This window comes from Panulirus ornatus, chromosome 11 (assembly GCF_036320965.1).
Source record: "Panulirus ornatus isolate Po-2019 chromosome 11, ASM3632096v1, whole genome shotgun sequence".
Taxonomy (NCBI): Eukaryota; Metazoa; Arthropoda; class Malacostraca; order Decapoda; family Palinuridae; genus Panulirus; species Panulirus ornatus.
Window position 1 is genome coordinate 32,127,251 of NC_092234.1, and position 19,452 is coordinate 32,146,702.

At 42.0% G+C, this 19,452-nt stretch overlaps 1 protein-coding gene across 6 annotated transcripts in view; it reads right to left on the reverse strand.

Moving 5' to 3' along the window:
• zfh2 (Zn finger homeodomain 2) overlaps positions 1 to 19,452 on the reverse strand; it is a 932,335-nt gene that overhangs the window by 644,173 nt on the left and 268,710 nt on the right. The window lies entirely within an intron of this gene.

Below are 19,452 nucleotides of genomic sequence, written 5' to 3' on the forward strand. Positions count from 1 at the left end.
TGGTATGACTCGACAGACGTTAGACGAAAGACTAATATCATCTGTGCCATAGGTTTTACGATGCTGAGGGCGCTAGATCCTCTGTAACGCACGCAAGGTTTTTGAAAGTTTAAGGAGTAACATCCTATGTGACGTGCCGTTTCAAAACGTTTAGGGAGTTAGATCCTCTGCGACGCGGGGTTTCAGAACACTTAGGGAATTAGATCCTGTGTGACTCGGGGTTCTAAAACGTAGGAGGAAGTGTGTGGCCCAGGGTTTTAGAACGTTTAGGCTTTTGTCAGAAAACCCCAGGAAGCTCTTAAAAAAAAAGGTATTTTTCCAAAATCGAGTCCACCAGAGCCAGACAAGGTCAAGAGTGTAGGGTGGTAGGTTTCTGAGACCAATTAAGAGAGAGAGAGAGGAGAAGAAAAAAAAGATATTTCAAGTGTAAATAATTAAGCAGTGATGTTCGTGAAGGACGGTTCTGATAATCATACAGCCGCCTGCAGCTCTTAGGGAGGGAGAGAGAGAGAGAGAGAGAGAGAGAGAGAGAGAGAGAGAGAGAGAGGAGTGTGCTGTATGATACAAGATAATGTGTTCTGGAGACTTTGTTAAGTGTAGGCCATAACGAAGCTTAACCCATCGACCGTGAACGTTCCTACCCGGTACTTGGAGGAGACACAACAGCAGGATATGAAATAAAAAAAAAATGAAAAACTAAAATCTATAAGAAAAAAATGATAAAAAACTAATTATTCTCAAGGGTAAAAAGTGATATATATATTTCTTTTTGTTGAGTAATGTTACAGCTTACTGTTCGAAACACTTGATGTAAATGAGTCTAGTTCATATCATGTAGAAATCTAAATTACATATAATTGGCGATATATACAAAAAAAAAAAGGTAATTATGATGACGAATATGAAGATAACAAAAAGTAATTAGAAAGATGACGATGGTGATAATTCTCCGGTGATGACGTGGGGGAAAATAAGGCTGAAGTTGAAACGAGAGAGAGAGAGAGAGAGAGAGAGAGAGAGAGAGAGAGAGAGAGAGAGAGAGAGAGGTGGGCAGGGAGGGAGGGAGGCTGTGGGCCCCGCAGATGATAATTATAACGACGGGTCGCTGTAATTATTCTATGACGTGTCATTAACGCTGGGGCGACCTTGTGTCTGGCTGACTCCCACCATCTTCACTCCACTCACCTCCCTCTCTTCCCGTCCATCTTCGCTTCTCCCTCCTACCCATCCCCGCCTCCCCACGCTTACCTACTGCCCTCCCTCCTCCCAGACGTGACTGCCTCTTATCTCCTCCTCTGCCATACTCTCCTCTACCTGCCCTACTCTCTCTCTCTCTCTCTCTCTCTCTCTCTCTCTCTCTCTCTCTCTCTCTCTCTCAGGCATCAAGACCTCTCCTTCCTCCATCTCTTATCATTATTATTCCTTCCTCCTTCTGAAATAGCTTCCACCTCTTCCCTTCATTCCTGTCTTCCGTATCTCCCTCCCCTTCTTCTTCCTCCTCCTCCTCCTCCTCCCTCCTCGGTACTCCTCCTCAAGGAAGCAGCCAATCCTCGGGTCTGCAACTAAGTAGGATGTCTTGTGACGCTGTGTGCGTGTGTTCGTGTGTTGCTGACTTATGACGTCTGCTGCGGATGTTGGTGTTATTGAGGTGTAGGGGGTGGAGGGAGGGGTGGAGGGAGGGGAAGGGAGGGCTGATGAGCGGGGGTGAAGTTCACCGCTCGAGGAGGAGGGAGGGAGGGACAGAGGGGGAGGGAGGTTGGGTTAAAGGGTGGAAAAGATGAGAGGGGTGGGAAGGGAGGGAGGGAGGGGGGGGGGTTTAGAAAATGGGTGCTATGGTAACCTCCAACTCCCCCCAGCTCGGCCCCCTCCTCATCACGACCTCCTGTCTCTCCCACTCGACCCCCTCTGCTCATTACGAACTGCCTCCCCAGCTCGACCCCTGCTCATCACAACCCACTGCCTCTGCCAAGACGGTCCTGCAAATACTTTATGCCACATGAATCCTTTCCATCTTGCAAAGTACGTTTGTCAACCTTTGCCCATGTGACTGTTTTCCTCCCATCCATGCATTACACTCATCCGTCCTGCCAACCTTTTTGGGGTAAGCCTACCCACTCTTGGGATAGGCCTATCCACCCTTGGGATAGGCCTACCCCACCCTCGGATCCCGTGACCCTGCCCACCATCATATGGTATCCACTCACCACAACATTACCCAAGCCTTTCCTTCACGTCAAGAAGACGTAATCAACCTCAAGGATACAACGACACACATTTGAGAGCAGCGACTGATATTTGTAATACAGCGCCAAGTATTCCGAATACAGCGATGAATATTCAAAATACAACGATTAATACTCCAAATATAACGACTAATGTTTCAAATATAGCGATTAATATTTCAAATAAAGTGATTATATATCAAATACAGCGACTAATTATCCAAACACATCGCCTATTACTTCAAATACATCTACTAATATTTCAATTACAGTGACTAATATATCAAATACAGCGACTTTAATTTCAATGACAGCTACAAATATTACTAATCAGCGACAAATATTCCAAATACAGAGATAAAAACTCCAATTACAGCATCTAACATTTCAAATACAGTGGCTAATATTTCAAACGCAGCAACTAACACTTCAAATACAACGACTAATATTTGAAATACAGCGACTAAAATAATATTACATATACGATGATTAATATTTCATATACAGCGAATGTTTTTCAAATACAGCGACAAATACATCAGATACAGCTACAAGTATATTTTTAGATATCTCTCCATCTCTCGTTTACTCTACCTCAAGTATTAGAAAGGCAACGGGTATTCCCGCGTTCTTCAAACACGTGCGGCCCAGACAATCTCCTTCAACAGGACTTTCATTTAAAACCATTTTTTTCAATGCTCACAAAATACTTATCTACAGCAGCTCCCCCTCCTCCTCCCTCCTCCTGCGCTACACTCTCCAAGCAATGCTCACCCTCCTACATATACACGTCTCTCTTCAGTACTCTTCGTTCTAATCTGTCTTCCCCCTCCCACGCTGACCTCTCCCTGCTCAATACCCCTCCCTCACTGGACACTCTTCATCTCCGTTCTTCCCTCCCTCTCATCTTTACACCTCCCACCATGCACTAAAGTTCCTCCTTCTCCTTCATGTCTTCCTTCCCTTCCCCTCCCTCTTATAATCCGTCCAGCAGTCCTCCTCCCCCTTGTCCATGCCCCCACCTCTCCATTCCCACCCCCAGATTCGGCCTTCATAGGTAATCAGGGGAGTGAATGCTGCGCTCCGTCCGTCAACCCCTACACACACACACACACCACCACCACCATCTTCCTCTCCTCACCACTGCTGCTTCTCCCCGCAACCTCCTACCCCCCAAGTCCTAACTTCCTCTGAACTAAATCTAAGCTTCCCCAAACGAAACCCTAACCATGACTCCCACCCACCACATAACCTCGTCACAGATCCCTTGGTCTTCTGTTGTCTGGCTTTCCCATGTACTGCCTGTCCTCCAGCAGATAACCTCGTCGTAGATCATCAAGTCTCCTGTTATCCGTCCTTCCAATGTACTGTGTTCAAGTAGGTAACCTCGTCATAGACAATTAGGTCGTCTGTGTATCTGTCTTTCCCTTGCGCTAACCTCCAGCAGATAACCTCGTCATAGACCATAAGGTCTCCTGTTATCAGTCCTTTCCATGTACTGTCCTCCAGCAGGAAACCTCGTCATAGACCATCAAGTCTCCTGTTATCCGGCCTTCCTATGCACTGTCCTCCAGCAGGCAACCTCGTCATAGACCATCAAGTCTCCTGTTATCCGGCCTTCCCTTGTACTGTCCTCCAGCAGGTAACCTCATCGAAGACCATCAGGTCTCCTGTTCTCCAGCCTCCCCGTCAATCATCAGGTGGTCCGTTCATCTGTCCTTTCCCCCACGTACTCTCCAAACTTTATAAAAATCCTTTTATAAGTAAATCTTCAACCAACGTCTGGTAAAGTCTGCGTCTAAATCGCATTCGCTCTCTTATTCTAAGTTCTTTTCTAAAGTCACTCTTTTCTAACTTTTTACAAAGTTTGTAAACTGCTTTCAAGGCAGGCTGCTTGTGCTTTCCCCAGCTAAGAAACAGTTTGTAACCACGCTGTTTTGTTTTTAGCTGTTCCGCTCTCAATCTAGCAAGTTCTTCCTCCTTACTAAGCCTAAATTCCCCGCTAAATCTCAGGTTTTCTTTCTCCTTACTAAGTTTAAACTCCAAGCTAAGTCCTAAGCTATCTACCTCCTTTGCTAAGTCTGAAATCGCAGCAAAGTCCAAGTTTTCTACTTCATTAAAATTAAACTCCCAAATTTGTCCCATATTTTCTATGCCATAAGCTTAATTTCCCATTTAAGTCTTACATTTCCTAACTCCATGCAAAGTTCGAACCTTCCAACCAAGGTCCTAAGTTTTCTATCTAGGCTTCGATTCTTATTACCACAGTTCGTTATCATTTATCCGAAAAGCTATATTCTACGCTCTCTCTCTCTCTCTCTCTCTCTCTCTCTCTCTCTCTCTCTCTCTCTCTCTCTATATATATATATATATATATATATATATATATACATATATTACATATATCAACGCACCCGCCTTTGATGACGACCTCTTCATTGTAAAACACTGTGGCACATTTTAAAATGGAACATAATAGATGGACATAGGTAAACTCTGTTGCAAGGGCAGCGCAAGACGCGAGACTGCCAGACAAGAACAGCTTACAAGAACACATCGAACTGTGAGGGGGTAACGAACCGAGAAATATATTACATCCACATGCAAGAGAATCTTACAACCTCCTGAACTAGCGATTGCTTCACTAACGCTTATTTGTTTTAAGATCCCGCGGTTGTTAAGGTTTCGATAAGTTATAGCCTCTAGAGCTAGTTGTGGCCTCACAGTTAGTTACAGCCTCCAGGCCTAGTTATGGCCTCACTAACAGTTAAAGTCTCCAGATATAGTTACAGCCTTACAATCAGTTACAGCCTCCAGACTTGGTTATGACCTCACCAATAGTTATAACACCTAGAGATAAGTATGGACTAAATAAAAAGCACAGCATTCAGACCTACAGTAGGCCGACCTCATAACTCGCTTTACTAACAGTTACAACCTCCTAAGTTATTGCTTGACGCCACCCGACTAATCAAGACGCCACGGCTACCAAGAACAACATAGTTCAATACGACAATAGAGCTAGTTATCCCAAGATAAGATAGTCTTTACTGCCAAATTGCATACATGATACAAAATGAAATTCTCTATGGTTAGAAGCTCAATTCAAGGTTAAAAAGTATAAGAATTACAAAATAAAAAAATCATAAAATACCACATAAAAGTACCACATAAAATATCACGCTATACACCCCCCACCCGATCGGCGGCTATGTACACTTCACTGACTCTTTCTTCCAAGGTGTCTACCACACCTTGAGCCGCACAGCTGTGCACTGCACTACATTCCAAAGCATAGCATGACAAGAGTACAGTGGTTACGTGTCTAAGTATAGCATAATATGATTGAGCATAGCAGTTCATGGCTGGGCATACCATCTCATGACTGAGCATAGCACTTCCTGGCTAAGTATAGCACAAGTGCAGCACAACCTTCAGAGCGGCCGTGTGGTGTTCGTGTGAATACCATGTGATGTTACACGCGAATGGCGGCCGTGACTACATGACTATAAGCATATCATAAATCTACAGTCCTCAATACTGCATATATATATATATATATATATATATATATATATATATATATATATATATATACAAACACATACATATAATTTTTTCATATTTATTCGCTCTTTCCCGTGTTAGCGAGGTAGCGCCAGGAACAGATGCTCACATCCGTTCTCTCGCTGTCATGTGTAATGCAAAATGCATATGTCAGTTTATATATATATATATATATATATATATATTCATTTCCATGTTTCTCAGAACAACTGTTCCTTGTTTCCTCAGCTGTGGTGAAGTCTGGTTTTGTATATATATTTTTTGTTCACATTGACTCTGTAACCTCGAATATGGCGTGAAATACAGAAGAGAACTTGGACATTGTGTTTTAATATATATATATATATATATATATATATATATATATATATATATATATATATATATATAATGATCACATTAGTTCGTGATGAAAGTTAGAAAGGTGAAATCGCACTTCAGTAGTTCATATCTAACATACTCAACTATTTAACATGTAATTTTTCTATACATGTTAAATAAAATTATATGAACTACTGAAGTGCGATTTCACCTTCATATATATATATATATATATATATATATATATATATATATATATATATATATATATATATATATATATATTTTCAACCTTATCGTGAACATCAAGCCTGTTGTAGGGTCGGGACGATGTCATTTACATGGTATATCTGCTGTAAATCATGAACACCTGTTGTAAATCGGGGCATGCGTCTTTCAGTCGATCGGATATACTTGGTGAACATTTGACGCACTTCTGTCGATCGGGTGTACTTAACTGTAGATCGGATACACCTCCTGTTGTGATACGAGTGGTGAGATTACTGTACAACCACTGCAGATGCTAATGCCTCTGTGTGTGTGTGTGTGTGTGTGTGTGTGTGTGTGTGTCTGTGTGTGTGTGTGGTTATGGTGACTGACCACCTCTTCTTAGGCTTTCCTCGAGATCCGAGACCTCTGCACCGTAATATGGCGCATGTCCGACGCTTTCCGTGCCGACACACACACACACTTACCCGACCCCGAAGGGGAATACAGATATTTCTATACACCTCGCACGGGATTAATAATTATGAGAAACAACGGAGGCTGCCCAAAATTGTTTCCAGCAGGTCAAAATACACATGGGTGACGCTCCGCACCACTACTGCGCACGTAACGAAAACCTTTCCTTCCCTTTTTCCCTTCCCCTGCCATGTTTATATACACAATGCGACAATTACTCAGGAATCAACAGAAAATGATATATATATATATATATATATATATATATATATATATATATATATATATAAAGCATTAATCGGCGCCCGCAGGGAGTGGATGGAATAAATGAAAGCTTATTAAAATCAAACTCGATGTACGAAGAAAACGGAATGAAAGTTTAATGGGTAGGTCTCATGCAACCACATAATTGGTATTTTATACATGAGGGAAGGTGAGGGGGGACATTCGTCTTTATATCAGATGGCAGGAGAGGCCAGTGACCCATGTGCCGGCCCAACGCCTCAGTATATGAAGGCAATTCGAAGAACAATTTGATTCAAGGAAAGAACAGCCGACAATTATCCATAATTAATGTCTTTTACACCGGCACACGTCTGTTTCTAGAAACTAGACGGATAAATTGTACCTGTAGCACGCAGGGTCAGAACGACTCGACGACTGCAGGGTTAGAACGACTCAACGACTGCAGGGTTAGAACGACTCAACGACCCTTTCCTAACTGTCTTCTTCAAACCTCGACGTACACGGGGGTACGACCCCCTCTAAGAGTGACGGTACGATCACTAGAGAGACCCGGCTGCGTACGACCCTCAGGTGTACGTAACGGCGTATATAACCTTTGTTCTGACCCTTCAGTGTAGGGTCAAAGGCCACGACGTTACACCCAAGGGTCGTGCAGTCGCGGCTAAAGGTCGTTCCGTCGTTACTAACACTGCTGAACATCAAACTAGGTGGATCAATCATCCGAACTCTATGAGAGACTTCGTATGACGTCTCTCTGGTATTTGCTGCGAGACGAAGTACTTGAGAAAGCTCTGTGCCTCCTGCACCCACCAAGACGCCCCTGGAAAACGGATAACGCGACCGAAATCTCCAATTTCTATTCACAGAACAGAGAACGGAAGGACACTTGCGATTCCTCTGCACTCCACTTGAATAATAAGAATAACAGAGTCTACCCATAATTGCTGCCAGCAATTACGATCGTAAATCCTTCGCAGAGCGGACGAAGCAATGGCCCTTCCATCCACCCCATTTTAGGTATCACAGCGACACATCTCCGCCACAACATGGAGGGCGACCGCGTTATCTACCACAGGTGGACGTGACCGAGTCAGATAAGAAGGAAGCACACACGTGCACTACACTGTACCGGTAAAGAATGATGTGGTGTACACGCATACACGCACGTGCACACACACACACACACATATATATATATATATATATATATATATATATATATATATACTCAGCCTACATAAATCTAAAGAACTAGTAGAAAATGTCCAAGAGACGGGACCCCCACGAGCGTAAAATTCCCTGCCCGTACAGTCCGAATAGGTAGTTACAATCAGTTAATTACACACACACACACACACACACACACACACACACACACACACACACACGTGTTCAAGAGTCATGCACTGGACGCCGTCATACTTCAACGGCAACCATACTGTGGGTTGTACAGGCCACGATGAGGGGCCCCTAGGAAGGCCGGGAGGAGGATGAAAAGTGGGAAGAACTGAAGGAGGAGGAGGAGGAGAAGGAGGAGGAGGAGGAGGAGGATGTAGAAAAGAGAAGCAGGAGACACAAGATGCGTTGGAGGGTAAGAAGAGAGAGAGATACATACGTGGACGACGAGTACCACAATGGGTACTTACGACAATACCATGACACAAGGAAGGGCCATCATGAGAGGGAAGTAAGGGATGAGGCCATCGCGAGGTGCGACAGGGAAAGGAAGAGGTGACGTTGGTGATGGAGAATAAACGATAAACTAAGAAGAAACTGCATAAAGAAAGAACGAAACAGAAATGATGAGGAATCTGTTAAGACTCCGAGAGTCGAGGGGAAAATTATGAAATAATAACGACAACAGTAATATAATCAACTAACGCAAGAAGGAAGATGATAGGGGGTTGGTGGGTTAGGCACAGGTAAGTTGCCTTTGGGGGATAAAAGTCACTTCGCAAACAAATTATATATATATATATATATATATATATATATATATATATATATATATATAAATAATAATAATAATAATAGTAATAAAACGCATGTTATAATAGCATGGCCGGCATATACCAACAATATACTTCGCTGTGACCGACAAGGAAAGGAGCCATCTCGAGTGAATGGAAAAAAACCGAAAACGAATAAAGAAATTAGTCAAAGCTTCCCAAGCAGTTAGACCTCTTACTATCAAAAGATAGACAGGTTACTGAGAGAAGTAACACCAAAGTTGGTGTTCAGAAGAAGAGAAAAAGGTACCACAACGGCCAATCCTCGCGTAGCTGGTCTCCACACGCAAACTGCTAGAGGCAGCGTTATCCGTAGTCGCACACCAACAGCATGTGGTTAGGACAATTACTGAAACCCTGGAACACCATGTGGCGGCTATGGGACACTTAACTACAAGTCGGAAACAATTTTAATGTAGTTCTGGAACACACAAACTACATCCCTGCAACACTTATATAAATGCAGCTTTGGAATACAAATTACAACAGCAAAATTCTTATGCAGCTTTGGAACAGCACCACACTTCTCGAATACATTTAATGCAACGTTAGAACGCAAACTGCATCTAAAGGGGCACTTTTAACGCAGTCATGGAACGCAAAGAAAAACTCTAGAACTCTTCATCAAGCAGCTCTGGAACGGTTGACCACATAACTGCAAACCACTGTACAGGTGGGCCATCTAAGAGGAACCTTATGTATTCACTATATATTTCAGCCATCATAATGTCCACAGTCAATGGTGTCTACAGGAAAGTAATATATTCTTTTTCCATCCGTATTTATCATATTTTTTTTATCAAAGTAAGAAACAAGTTTCTTAGTTTAAGGAGCCTGTTTGATCCTGCAAGGTGTTAAAAACATACGAGAGTGAATTACGGATGACAACTGTTGTATCGCTACTGTTGTGACACAAAATGTTGCGAAACGATCGTTTTTTATATTACTAGCGTGACACCACTGTTGTGATATTACTGTTGTGGACACTTCTGTTGCCACATGACTGTTGTCATCGCCAATTGCAATGCTCCTGCTTCCACGTTACTGCTGTGACGTCATCCTTTCAAACCCTGGGGTTCCTCAAGAACGAAACACTTTAATTATTCCTCTTTATTTTACTTTCTTTTTTTTTTCAGAGTTCTCCTCGGCATGTTGTCCGTCCAAAGTATTTCATTAAGCAATAACATTATCAGTCACTTTCCGCGAAAACAGTTCCCGATAATTTCTTGAGTATTTCGGAGTTCCATAAATAAATGAATATATATATATATATATATATATATATATATATATATATATATATATATATATATACACACACACGCACACACAGAGGAAGATCATTTAGTGAGGATATTGCACCAATTCTGACATTATTATTCCTTTCCAATCGCCGTAGTTGCGTTTGAAGATGACCTCCTTGGCATTATCAAATGGGGTTTACGGTGCGTAGGAGAGCACCTGAGGAGAAGCAACGGCTTGCTGTAGCAGAGCCGCAGATGTAATTCAGTAACAGTACAAGACTGATGATGGCATAGACCATGCGCACGTAAGACTCCCAGACAACTTCGCTGGACACACAGTAAAAAGGAAAACCTATTGCACCCCAAAATCATTCCGATGCCATCATGTGCGCGATACCCATCACACGACATTGCTAATGCGTCGTCGTCGTCCCCTTGACTCTATAACAAACGCAAGATAATAAAATTGGAAACAAACTTCTTCGTAACAACCCATGCGCGACAGCTTAAGGAACCTTTCAGTAACAGCCCATGTGCGAGTTTAAGGAATCTTTTAAAAACAGTTCAAGGAACCCTTCTGTAACCTCCCTAGTACGACAGGTCAAGCAACCTCACGGTAACTTCCCATGTGCCACAGTATAAAGAACCCTAAATCATCTCCTACTTCTAACAGCTTTTGGACGGGACATCTTCGTAACTTTCCATGCGCGACAGCAGTTTGATAGAACATTTCAATACCCTTCTAAAAAAAAGTAGAAAATCCTAGAATCATTATATATATATATATATATATATATATATATATATATATATATATATATATATATATATATAAATATATATATATATATATATATATATATATATATATATATATATATATATATATATATATATATATATAAGGCTTGAGACTAATAAGACAAGGTACGCTTATAACAAGAACGACGGTATACCTCAATGCGTCTCACGTACGTTTCACGTTTCACCAGACTGTTCGTGGCGTCACAAAGATGCCTGCAACGAATTACCGACTGCATGAAAATAGGAAAAGGAGGTGATTCTCTGAAAGGTAACAATCTACCAGGGAGCGTGGTCAGAGAGAGAGAGAGAGAGAGAGAGAGAGAGAGAGAGAGAGAGAGAGAGTTACTGGGACAGGAACAAAAATAAAGTTAAAAGTTCCTTGCGCTCTGAGGGCTGGGAAAGAGTAGCTGAGAGAGAGAGAGAGAGAGAGAGAGAGAGAGAGAGAGAGAGAGAGAGAGAGAGAGAGAGGGAGAGAGAGAGAGATTCACGTTATGAAGGGGAATGTTATGAGGGTAGGGATGAGGTGTCGCAGAGCAGAGGGGTGAGGAGAGTGAGTGGAACCTTATGATGGTTGACAGAGGTGTGAGAGTGTGGAGGGGGGAGCATCATGATGGAGGATGGAGGAGTGAGAACAGAGAGGGTGGAGTGTCATGAAGGAGGAGGAGCGTATGAGAGTAGTGGGTGGAGTGTCATGGAGGAGGGGCGTGCGAGTGTAGTGGGTGGATTATCATGATGGAGGGGTGGAGTGTCAAGTTGGAGGGGGAGGTGTGAGGGTGTAGTGGGTGGAGTGTCATGACGGAGGGGAGGAGTGAGAGCAGAATGGGTGGAGTGTCATGATGGAGGAGAGGCGTGTGAGGATGTAGTGGGTGGAGCGTCATGATGGAGGAGGGGATGAGTGAGAGTATAGTAAGTGGAGTGTCATGATGGAGGGGAGGAGTGAGCTAAAGATGTACAGAAGGTGGAGGTGTCGCTGAACTGTGGAGGGGAAGAGCCATCCAGGACGTGGGGTGGTGGAATACCACAGCGGTGCGGTGGTGGTGGAGTAGAGAGGGAGAGAGAGGAAGAGGAGGGTAGGAAAGCAATGGGAGGAGTCAATGCGCTGTGGGGGGGAGGGAGGATGAGGAGGTAGAGAGGGACGGGGGTAGGGAGAGCAAGAGAGCTGTGGGCGGGGATTCGAGTCCCGCTGTGTGAGTACTGCGGTAGAGGAAAGAAACAGCTGTGTGGCCGCACACAGCGTAGCAGCCGACACCGCATAGGGGAGGGGAGGCGGAAGGGGAGGGGGTAGGGTTCTGTGCACCCCTCGCTGTTACCACGTAACTCAGCCGTCAACACATCCCCTTACTACACACACCACTACTCATGTTGTCTTCACCTTCACACCTGCTCTTACACCTTATGTCCCATACGGAAACGATTACATATATATATATATATATATATATATATATATATATATATATATATATATATATATATATATATATATATATGAAACTACATTCAAACACTGACACGCTAGACATGCATGATAATTATCATTAGTGTACAACTGTCTCCAAGCTTCAGTATATATTTGAGACGGTGTCCGCAGACATACCTGCCCGCTGCACACTCTTAAGATACATCTATTTCACCGGGATGTCTACATCTACTTCTACAACCAGGAGGGGGGGAACATATAGATATCGAAGGACAATGATGATGACCGACTAACATGAGGGGAAGGAGACATTATTTCGGTACAATTTAAAAAAAAAAAATGTTTCCATGCCTGCGCTGTTCATATTTATTCAAACACAATATAAATGCACTCACAGCTGCGTCTGTGTTACCTAAAGATCTATAACTTAAAACATAAAAAAATCCAGCTATATCAAAATTTCACATAAGAAAAAAAAAAAATACAGAATCCTTCAAACGCCATATATCCTACAAAAAGAAGAGATACGGAAAGTTGACGTACGAATATAAGTGATTAAAAAAAAAAGTCGAGTATGGATAGCAAAAATAAATATGTATTGACTCGTAAAGCATCGCCAGCCGAACAGTGTGCCCCGACGCCCTGCCAAAGGGGAGCAAGGACGGAACGCAAGAACACAGACGAAGAAACAAGGAAATCCTGTGGTAGTGGAGGGGGGGGGGGGTTGTGTGGGGAGGGAGGGAGGGAGGGAGGGAGGGAGGGAGGGAGAGTGTGTGTGCAACCGAGTTGGACTTTATAACGCCGTAAAAATGTCCTACGGGAGTGTCCGGCCGCTGCATGTTAAGACGACGCCCCTCCCTGCCTTCTCTCTCTCCCTCTACCAACCTACCTTTAACTAGCCCAGGGCTACCCTGCCTATACTCTCTTGCCTTCATCATCATGATTCACTCTCGCAGGTCCAGGTAAGGGACTTATTTATTATCACTATTACTATCATAATTATAATCATTATCATCATTACCGGTATTGTAATTTTCGCGTCTTATTTGTTACTGTCATTTGTCCGATAATTACGGAAACGCTTCTGATAACGTAAGTTTATATATACATATATATATATATATATATATATATATATATATATATATATATATATATAAAATTACCCAGGGCTAATTTCCGTGAAAGACTCCTGGTGTTACCCAGGACCTTTCTAAAGGCTCCTGCATTCCAAGCCTGCGATACTTCCATCAGCAGGAAAATGTAAAATCCTTTGTTTGAGAAGTTCATTGACGAGACTGTACTCAAGTAGGCGGAATCCAGTAACACCTATCAATCTCTCTCTCTCTCTCTCTCTCTCTCTCTCTCTCTCTCTCTCATATATATATATATATATATATATATATATATATATATATATATATATATATATATATATATATATATATGCATATATGGTAAATATTATTTGTAGAAGTTCACATGTGCTTTGTACATATGGACCGCAATAAACGTCTCTCTTCACATACTAAACAACTGAACATCAGCTTTCTACTTGGGAATAACTCACACTCGCGCTCGAGAAAAAAAAAAAAAATTATACGAACAATGAATTTATAGACGTTCCCGTGACGTATGGGAAACCAGTTATCGTTTTGTGAGCGTCAGATACACATGGTACCTATAAGTCTTGAGGTGTGAGGCACGCACGGTATCTGCGTTCTGAGGTTTGAGTGCACAGAGAGATTCCTACTGAAGAACATGGAATTAAGAACCGACTGTAATTCCAACAGGTGAGCATCTGTCTGGTGACGTGAAAAATGTGCCTGAATCTAAACCGCACGCACACGTGAGTGTATATATATATATATATATATATATATATATATATAGTCTGACGTTGAGCGACCAGGCAACTATACAGACGAAGACAGACACTTGTTACGCTACTAAATACTTGAATATAAAAAGAAAGCGTGTGGATTAAGGTGAGGAAGTACTGTAAAACACACACTATAAACTTTTAACTCTTACATGTGGCATTACATGTGGCCTTTTTTTCTCTCCATTTTTCTGAGAGGCGCAGTTGCAGGACCTACTGCTTAACACCATATGGTGATAACACAGTAGATCTAAGAGAAGCCTACAAGGTCTATGAACAGTAAACTGCAATTATACAGGAGGCATGAAAACGCGAGGGTAAAGTATTTTAGGTACATGTTCACTGCCTGTAGCCTTGAGCACCACTGTTACACTATCGTTAATTTAATCCACCAAGCTTTATTTTCATCTATAAGCACTGTGCACACTACAGTCGTCACTGAACTGCAACATGCAAGATTTAACAAGATCTTATTCCAAACATTGGAATCTATGTATCTGAATACATGACGCCCAAAATTAGGATGAAATACAAATGCATAACTCAAGGAATGAAGAATGGCAAGAACAGCAGCAGCAAACGACCCTCCGTGGAAAAAAAAATGGGGAAAACTAAAAACCTTCCACGTAAAATCTAAATTGCTTTAGAAGATTATGAGTCCGGCCAACACAACTTTTGACATAAAGACCCCAACTTAGACAAGCATGGCGACCATCTCGATTCTCGGCAGGTTTTTAAGGCCTGGGACTCATTCACTCTCAAAAAAAAAAAAAAAAAAAAAAAAGAAAAGAAAAGAGTAATGTCATGTGTTAGAAACCAACCACCTCCAACACCCTCGACGTTACTTGAGAACTTGTACTGTCAAGCTTGTGTCATGTGTCAAGCGTGTCAAAAACTCTGGCTGGCCGCCCGTTGACACCCTATATATATATATATATATATATATATATATATATATATATATATATATATATATATATATAAAAGAATCATGATGATATTTAAGACAAGAGGCGAGTGTCAAAATGGAAGACTTTCTTAAACATGATTGTTCTTCTCCAGTGGGCGTCCTCATGGCCTAGAGTAGCATCTATCCATCTACCCCCGTGTGGATGGATGGATGAATGGTGAGACTGGAGAGGAATGGACGGCTGGAACAGATGGGTAAATAATCCGGTGAGTGGAAGGATAGACGAATGGTCGGATAGGCAGACGTATGAAATGACTGGTGAATGGATAGATGGATGAGTGGGTGTACAGAGGGTGAGATGAATGGTGGAGGGAGTGGTGGATAAATCTAAACATTATTACTGGCGAGTGACAAACCGGTGGCTGGTTGAAGGTATATATATGAAGCAATACGGAGATTTCTGAATAGGTATAAAAAATGAACCATTCCACACTCCACATGATTTCAGAGAGAGAGAGAGAGAGAGAGAGAGAGAGAGAGAGAGAGTACAGCTTTACTGCGGTAAAGGTACTGGAGACTAATTTCCTCTCCCAGTACTAGCGTGTTGTTAACTACGGTACAACACCTTCGTTCCAGTAGTTAAGGCATCAAGGGGATAGTTACTTCCCTACTGCACGTGGACGACCAGTTCCACACGACCTGCAGCGCACGTTGGCCACCATCTTTGACCATCTTATCTTTACGATCGTAAAGTGAGCATTATTTACCCAAGGAACCTCACCACACACTAACTATAACTAGTATAATCCCCAGCACAATCCCTATCGTAACACCACAGAGTATATACCCTCTGATATAACAGTATATCAGTGCCTCGCTTTTTCGTATCACCAAGAAAAATAAAATACACACACACACGTCCTCTAGAGACAGTAGAGCACAGCTTTACCTATAGGAGCACGGCACTGATAATTCTAAAAAATGATAGAATACGGTTTCCTCTCCCCCCCCCCCTTCTCAAAAAAAGAGATAATTTGATTTCTCGTGACTAAGTACACTAAGGTTTCTCTCAAAACTGTAGATTACACCTCCTCTTGAATGGTCAAGAGTAGATTCTCTTTAAAAAAAATCATAAATGTCTATCCACTTTTGGATGAGTACAATATCTTTGTCAAAGGTATGGTGTAGTTTCTCTTTGCAACGCTGGTTTTTAATTTCCATTGAAACGAGAGCGCATAATTCCTCTCCTGAAACGGTAGTGCACAGTTTCACCTCAAATTTACTTCACAAGTTTCACTTGCAATAGTATAGCACAAGCTTCTCTTGCAATGGTATAGCACAAGATTCTCTTACAATGGTATAGCACAAGCTTCACTTGCAATAGTATAGCACAAGCTTCACTTGCAATAGTAGAGCACAAGATTCACTTGCAGTGGTATAACACAAGCCTCATTAGCAATGGTATAGCACAAGCTTCTCTTGCAATGGTATAACACAAGCTTCACTTACAATGGTACAAGTTTCTCTTGCCAAGATATAGCACAAGTTTCCCTTAATATGGTAGGAAACAGTTTCTACCTGACAGGGTCGTGTGTAGTTTCTCTTAAACTGGTAAGCGTTTAGTTTCTCATGATATGGTATAGCTTCTCTTTAAAATGGCATCCTGTTGTTCCTTAGAACTAGTTGTCCTTTCGTAAACCACATATACATCTTAATCTGATTTCTTCTTTTTTCTCGAACACAGAGACAAATTCTAATAGCACTCTAGATGTAACGTGAACCACCACCCATCATTTTTTCCTCTTTTCCTTATTTTTTTTTGAGAAAAAGGCGTGTTATATTGTGCAGCTTTCACTCGTTGTGAAGAAGCTTCTTAGAACATCATGGAACATCTTGACACAATAGTTACGACAGAATAACACGCACAAAAAAAAAACAGAACAAAGAAAGACTAAAAGTCGCTTGCCGTCGCCGGCTTCTTAGGTAAAGACCAGCACAAGAGGAACTTTTACAGACACGATGGGGTTTGAAAATGGTATTATCTTTAAAAAAATTAATTCTCACTTTTGTTACGGTTGAAAAGAAGGAAAAAAAAATATGAAATAATACGGCGCCTCATATGACAATGGCTTATATTCAGATGCGTGTAAAAAAAAAATACTGAAGACAATGGTATGGAGATAAGATGGGTATGACAATATTACTGAGAGGGACTGAACCCTGGTCAACTTTCATTAAAAGCCCTTCCCATACTCAGACTGTGTATGTGTGTGTGTGTGTGTGTGTGTGTGTGTGTACACAAGATTCTAACTTTTCACACCACGAAGTAACTATTCTTAAAAACCTGCAGCCTCTATCACCACGGGAGACAAGTAGGAGGCGCACATGGATCGATTACCAAACGCTGTCTCTATCGCAGAAAAATCACTTCACATATGTACTACCTCAGGTGTATGGCAGCGATCAGTGACTACTGTGACTGCTTGACACACGACACAAGTCAGAGTCTCTCATCACTAACACCCACCGTCAGCGGCAAACGGCACGAAACACTCATGACTCTCCAGTACCTTTGCATAGTCTCAAAACGGACTTGTGTCTCTTTTATCATGAAGGTCGGAGTTTTTCACGTGATCAACAAAGGCTCTATTATCAAATGATCTTCCTAACTTGTGCTGCCGCAGGCAGTCAGGTGGGTGAGTGAGGGCGGCGCGTTAGGCCGCAGCTGCTGGGGAAGCTTGAGTGTCGACTGTTTGTACAGGCTAAGACAGGTTGGCACACTACCTCCACACAATCCTCTGCTTTGTACTCCACCACCACTAGAGTCTCCTCCTCCTCCTCCTGGCCGCCCACACTGATTCCTCTTATCATAGGAAGTTCCACCACCTTCATCACGGCGGTCTGGACGTTGACACTGTTACATTCATCACATCACAACTGGCTGGCTACTCGCGGTATAACTTCCATCATTTTCTCTCTCAGATATTTCTATCACAAAATATTACGATTTTTTTAATTTTCATGTCAAGAAACACGTAGGTGAGGTCTATAGCAATTATACAGTCGATTATCATTTGTATCACTTCAGTAACAGAAGATGGCTGGGAGTGTGTGTGCTCTGCACCCTCAGAATTTCAAAAAATAAATCAGTAAATGAAATAAATGCATGTTTTCCTCAACAACATTTCCATTACATAAAATGAAATGGTCGTGGAAATACTCATTCTGTAGTCTGCAGTAAGCCTCCTCCATTAGCTAATTACCAGCACCCGCACTAACCAGTCTCCCGCTAACTTGAACTCTTGTCATCACTGTCCCCAGAATCCACCAAGTCACACCGGGAGTCTATCGCAGCACTCACACTCGAGGTACTCAAAAGACTCCGTCGAGAAGTTATCTAGAGAGGACGAGTCAATTTCCAGAGCAAAGAGAGACGGCGAGCTAGCGAGGGAGGGTGATCGCTGGGACAAGTTCCGGCCTGCCGTATACTAAAGTCCAGTTTTCATGCCACAAGTTTCCGGTGTTGTTGGGGGGGTGGTCGGCCCTCGGCGTACGAGTGATCTACTCCTCCTCACACGGTTTTTTTTTTTTTTTACAATTGACAATAGTCATAATCATTAACCATACCCGACTGACTCCCTGTTGGTCTCATTTTTTTTTTAAGTTCTTTCTCTTGGTTGCAAGACCGATGTGAGTTGTTCATGCGACCTTCACTCATGCATGTCAGGTCTAGGAGACAAACACATGCGGAAAGAAATGTCCTGATTCTCACTCTTTTACACTTGAACGAATAATTCATTACAATATATATATATATATATATATATATATATATATATATATATATATATATATATATATATATATATCGCTGAACGGTAATAAGTTATTTGTAGTTATGATTATTCATCATCATAACCTTCAAAAATTCATACTTAAAATGAATCAATTTCGTTGTCAAAATCACGTACTTTTTATATTTTCCACAACAAACAGACTCAAAATGCGGAAAACACTCAGCAGTTGTTCTTACGGTGAATAAAGTTGTGAGCAGAGCACAACACAGGCAAGAGTGATGGGTTTCCTTGAGTCGCGCGAGAAAATGTTATGTTGTAAGTCATAACCCAAGTGTTGGTAACAGGT